The sequence below is a fragment of the Acinonyx jubatus genome, chromosome A1, assembly GCF_027475565.1.
Source record: "Acinonyx jubatus isolate Ajub_Pintada_27869175 chromosome A1, VMU_Ajub_asm_v1.0, whole genome shotgun sequence".
NCBI classification, from domain to species: Eukaryota; Metazoa; Chordata; class Mammalia; order Carnivora; family Felidae; genus Acinonyx; species Acinonyx jubatus.
The window spans coordinates 145,352,064-145,358,558 of record NC_069380.1 but is presented as its reverse complement, the minus strand read 5'-3'; the positions used below and the strand labels follow the sequence as shown (position 1 = coordinate 145,358,558).

General features: G+C 34.2%; 1 protein-coding gene across 2 annotated transcripts in view; it reads left to right on the top strand.

The window, feature by feature from the left end:
• EDIL3 (EGF like repeats and discoidin domains 3) overlaps positions 1 to 6,495 on the top strand; it is a 410,169-nt gene that overhangs the window by 376,831 nt on the left and 26,843 nt on the right. The window lies entirely within an intron of this gene.

Sequence of the window (6,495 nt, the reverse complement as noted above, 5' to 3'; positions counted from 1 at the left end):
CCCTTAAACATAGTGCTACTTCTTGAAAAAAGGAAAATATTAGCATCTTATTGTTCACATGCAATCAAGAAGGACATATTTTATGAAAGTTATATACCCTATATTCAAGGCATGCCACTGTAACTGTTAGGCATGTACCTATTTGGAATTTATTATAAATATATCCAGGCCACATTGCACTATGGAACCTAATTAAAATATGTTCATCAGGTAGTACTTAGATTTTATCAGCATCCAGCACCCAGTTTCATACTTTACCACTTAATAAGCTCAAAAGACCTTAGACACTGTATTAAAGAGAATAAATGGAAAATTAATATTAGGACCTCAAAGAGAAGCTTGATAAAATTGGAGTCTCAAGAATACAATAGCTGCTCCTTATTTCTATTTGGGAACAAAACTAATGGAAATTAGCAGTGGAAGAATATAGAGGAGATATTTTTACCATAAATAAATTAATATAAGTAAACAAAACACATTGGTTTTATGGGTATTCCATGAGGAAATCTATAACCAGGGCTGTCACTGAGGCTCTTTAAAACTACAATTATGATGTGTGGTGACTGGTGTCCTAGGGACTAGAGAGCCCTGCCAGATCCACCAAAGCCAGGCTCGTCCTTTTTACACAAATAAAATGCTGACAGTGTTACTGACCATGCATTTGAATGGAAATACCTTGTATCCTTTTTATCCATACTATATGTATATTTTATCCTTTGGACAAAAGATTGTTTTTACAAAGCCACCCTTCAGGGCCATTCACTTTCTGTGTCAATGGCTCTTAACCCTGTAATCCACAGACAGCTGAGCCACATCCCTCCCTTTCCCCTCCAATCACTTCAGAGCAACACGTTGACCTGGGCTATTTTCTAGCTGTTGACACTTATGGTACATTTTCCCAAAGCAATTTGAGGAATTTACGCCTTCACGCCTGATTCCTGAGAGTCCATGCCTCTTTCCACTTCCTTTTGTAAGGACAAGGGAGGAAAGTTACATCTAGTTCTCTTTGCAAGGATGTTGTTGAAGCCTAAAAATCAGTCACCATGTAATGTGCATATGTGAAGGTAAGGCTGAAAATCTAGTGTGAAGGCTCACCTGGTCTGATGAAACCAAATCATGCACAGGACTCTATGGATGATATACAAATTGTGAGAATGGCAAAGTTTTATATCAACCTCAAATGCATAGCTCCTCCAGCCAGCATGGTACATAAAAATAGGGTGTGCGTTCTGTCAAGTTTCCTACCTTTCGAGGTCCTCATAATAATTAAGATATGCATTGTGATTTGCTGTTGCAGTATACTTTACTCTGTGGGTGTTTTATTTTCAGAATTCTCATGAGTTTTATGTATTTGTCCCAAAACAAGAAGATTTGTGTAAATTCACATATCGACACACATATTTGTGTATAGATGTTTTGTATTTGTAAATGTCAATCTCTAAAATACACAATGGTTATACAAAATATAAGTGCCTTTGGTAAAATTATATTCAGTAAAGTAGTTGCCAAAGAAATATACTCAAAACAGGCTTTCCAAGCGAACAATCAACCAAATTCTGGCCACTGAAATGCATGCAAATTTGATTGCCAGTTCAGTGAACCTCCGGCTTTATAAAAGGTGCTGACACAATTTTTACCTTGGCTCCCCTCTCATTGTGCTATCAGAAAGCACTAAATAACAAACTACCTCAATTCCTATTTAAAAGTTGTGCTATGTTTTTTAAATTACATGCAAATCATTTACCAGTAATTTTCTTTATTTTCTGCTGCATTTGGGCTCTGGCACGGCTCTAATTAAGATATCTGAACAATATTTATCGGATATCATTATGGTCTTTGATCAAAGTCTTGTATTAAGTCTCCACATACTAATTAATAATGACCCTATCAATTGCAGACTAATTCAATTAGCCATTGCCCTGAATTTTTATTCATGGAATAAGTCAAAGTTCCCAGCCTAATCAAAATCAAGCTTGAAAGGTAAATAAAGATATGTTAATTCTACTCTCTCAGGATGATCTTATTTTTGGTGAGCTCAGCAGAAAATCACTTTCCATAACCCAATGAGAAAAGTATGATTCTTTTCCCTAATAATTTTCTAAGTTTTATAATTTTTGTCAAATACTTTATTCTTTCTGACATAGGATTTGGAGAAATTGGGTAAGAGCTTACCTATTAACCTAATGTCGATTTTAGTTACTTCTAACTACAATTGTTTGAGAATATTTTTTCAAAACAATTCAAAAAATAAAATTTATATAGAATATTACAAAGGTCACTCATTAAAAAAAGAAGAGAAAATCAACTTATTTTCCCTTTTGGTGTCATGATTTAAGTAAATCAATACAAAGGCATTAGATTCAGTCTATATATTATATTAATCCTAATGTATAATATATAATTTGGTTGTTTTTGCCTTTTAAATTTCTTTGAGATTGAATGAGAAAATTTTAAATCATTGGACTTTCATTTACACATAATTTTAGTAAAGTCTGGTTGAATTTTCTCTCACATTTCCTCTGGAACTGAGAGAGCAAGCCTGATTTTAAGTGTTCCTATGTTGAGCTTATGAGGAAATTGCTTATGTCATATTGACTCATTCAACTTCTACTGCAACCCTTGATTCGCTTTCCTCATCCATGAAGTATGCATACAAATATATGCCATTTGGTGATTTTCCAGGCCCCTGGGCTGAATCCCCTGTGCCTAGAGCGTGTGTATTCCAATATCTAAATCAGAACAGTGGTGGCCAAGACCCAGAGCCTGCTTTGGTGTCTGGAGAGCCCAACCGTCATTTTACTACAAGCAGAAACTGTATGCTGTGGCCCCTGCTCTCCCTCCCAGTGTCCCATCACACCCATTTGCCTCCTAATACAAAGTTGGCTAGGTAGAGTAAAATATATGTTGGCTACATGTTGGCTCACTGAATCCTAAAATGTAAAAGCGTTCATTCAATATGTATTTATTGAATACTTACTGTGTGCCATGTGCAAGATGAACAACTGAGACAAACTTGCCTGCCCCTGGGATCTTATATTTGACAAGAGAATGCTTTGGATTTTATGTTATCAAGAAAATACATTATCCTTACAATATTCAGAGGAAAAACAGCAAGAGTAGAGAGGCTTGTCCTTCAGACTAGCTAAACTGTTCAGCCTAAACTTCTGCTGGGCATTGGTAAAAAGGCCAGAGGCAGTGTTGACATCTGAAGGTCAGAAAGAGAATTCTCACAAGTGCCTAATAGCTGGTGAGGGGCCAAGGGGACACTTGTGACCAGTGTGCTGGCATCAGGACTGTCCTCTCTCTGTTCAAGTAAAGGAAAATAAAACAAGATGATATGGGGCTTATTTTTCAATTTGTAGAACAACAATAAGATAGAAATTATTCTAAAGGCATGAAGAAAAATTGCGAAAATAGAAAATTTCCTATCAGAACAGCAGATTACTAGAATGTATATAAAGTACAAAGGAATTTTCTCCATGAATACCAGAGAGGATAAAATGAATCCTGAGATGATGAGGGAGGTATCCTAATAATAATAATAATAATAATAATAATAATAATAATGTGTTTCAAGGAAATTTTAAAATGTAGCAGTAGAAATTGCATTATCAAAAATAAAATCCATAATATTGAGGACAGAATGGAGAGTAATAAAAAAGGAACATTATGAGTGAGAAAAGAACATAAATAAGAAAAATCAGAAGTAAAGAGCCTGTCTTTGGATAACTGACCTCCTAATGGAAGATACCAAAAAAGGAAGAAGCAACATTTTAAACCATAAAACAAGAAAACCTTCTGACCACACCTCCTTCCCCCAGAAACTAGGCTACAGCTTGAATGGACCCACTTGATTCCATCCATAAGCAATAAAAGAGACTCTCACCAAAATATATCCTAATATGTGATGGTGATGACCCTGAGTCATAGTGTTAATTTCAAAATAAAGAGCAAACCTTGTAACTATCAGCCAGGTAGAGGGAGAAAAAAAAAAGAAATGGATTATTTGGGAAAAAGTGTTGCAAAAATTACATTCTTGTAAAAAAGAATGTCACACCATACATATCCATAAAGTCAAGATGGTTTAGGTGTTGAAAGAAAAAAGAAAGAAAAAAACATAATAGGAAATCATAGGTAAATATGTAGATCATATTTGATTAATTTAATTAAGTGAACAATCTTTTTAAGCATATAAAAAATATGGTATCACAAAAGGAGTGATTGATAGATTTAAGTACAGGAAAATTAAAAATTTGTGTGTAAAATATAAAATTAAATGACATAGAAAATTAGGAAAATAAAGCAACAAATATAACAGAAGCCCATATTGATACCATGTAAGTCCATAATTCTTAAAAACAATTAGAAAATCTCTAACATCTAATAAATAAAGGACATTAAAGAGACCATCTGTATATGTTATTAGTGAGACTGAACCCAATTGGGAGAATGTAAATTAAATGCCACTTGTTGCCATTTATGTACATTAAATATAAAAAATCCATTTTCAGAATTGTCATAAATGTAAAATTTTATAAAACATGAGATTGGTGACTATGCATAGAAAGATTTATCATATACCCTAGATGCAAGTGTATAATCTTTCTTGAGAGGAAGGAAACAATGCATATCACATTTCAAATGGCAGGTCATTTAGGCCTACAAGAAATAGTTGCATCGGTGAATGAAGATATGAACTTGGGAGTTCATTCTAAGTTTTTACTGATGGCAAAGAAGTAGAAACAAATTAAAGGAATATCAATAGGAGACTTGTTAAATAATTTTCATATTTATCATGTAACTATAACAGAGACTGTTGCACAGCCATTACACATTATTATTACTATTATTACTATTACTATTATTTATATGTAAAATATCCACAGTTGCACACCTGTTTATCTGTATCACTTTTCATTTTCCTCACCCCTTTAAGAACATCTCTGTGAAAATCAACTGACTTTCCTAGTGTGCTCTCCCAGGGAACCATCTGTCAAGCTGTTATGCAGATATCTGAAATGCCATTTATCTTGACCTTTGTCAAACAAATGCTCTTAGTTTTTCTATAATTTTCCTAAGTTAGACACTCTAAAAATATTTATGCTTCACTAAAACATTACAGGATATTTTACAACATAAGAGTTGCATTCCTACATAACCCTCATGCAATACTTTTTTCTTTACTTCTATGTCATTTAAGCCTCTCTATATATGAATCTCTCATTTTTTACTCATATAATTAAAGGAAAATAAATCACTCACCATAATTTCAAATCTAATTCTCTCTTTTAGTATTATTTTGGAACCATTTCCCTCCAGTAATTAATCTTAGTATTCAAATGAGGATGTACAACAATCCATAAAATTATATTACTTTTAGTAAAACATTTCATCCATAAATGGGAATTTCAGTTGCTTCACATTTTCTCTATTTTAATTGAAGATGAAATTACTATTTTTTTAAGAAGGTGACCAAAATATACTATGTTCCAGAAGTTGCTTGTAGGACAATCTAACCACCCTCTTTCTCTGTTTCTATATTTATGCTTCTAATAACATTCTGAGAGTGATAATAGATTATTTCCCCAGATTTATTTATTGTTTTACTCTTAGCAGATTCTATTATAGCCCTTAATATATTCTATATGTTGTTTTACACACTTAGTAAATATTAGCTCACCTAATCCTCATAAAAATCCTATGAGGGTTGTTATCTTCATTTTTCAGATAAGGAAATTGAGATGTAGAGAAATAAAGTAGCTTTCCCAAGGGCATATAGCTAGTGAGGGCAGAGCCATTTGGGGAACCCAGACCATCTAGCTCTTCTACAATAGACTGCCTCTTAAGAAGATCGGAGAAGATTTTTAACTAGTTGCCTTTCCCCATAAAAATTGGTTGGTGCCACTGTGATACCATATTTCCTTGACCAATGGTGTTATCCTCTGTACAGAAACAAGAGAAAGACTCTTGGCATTTTCTGCTATGGTACCTTGTGGCCTCCTTAGGCATGGTTGGTTCTTGTCCATAGAACATACTTAGGAAGTAGTTTTAACTCAATCCAGCAAAACTTTTATTGAGGGATTGTTACATATAAGGCACATTTAATACAGATCCAGACATGAAGAGCAGAGCACTAAGCCAAATGTCTACCCATACGCCAGCTCAGTGCCCTAAATAACCTGCTGTATTTGAGCCAAACCTCTGGAGGTAAAGGTCTATCTAAAACAGCTGAAGGCATTTTGTCTAGTATGTTTGCAGTACAAGTTTAACTCAGAAGATCCATAAGAGGGCAAAGTGCTCATGAGCTAAGGGTTAGCATAGATCCAGATAAATGAGCTTTTCTGGGATCATCCTGCATGCTGAACATGAGGGTGACATGTCTGTGAGTGTGTTTCAAAGTGAGATCTGTATATACCCTGTTGCAGCACCTTCGTGTTAAGTGTGGGATGCTGATTATTTTTACATTAAAGAAGGTTTGCTTAGGCCTGGTATTGT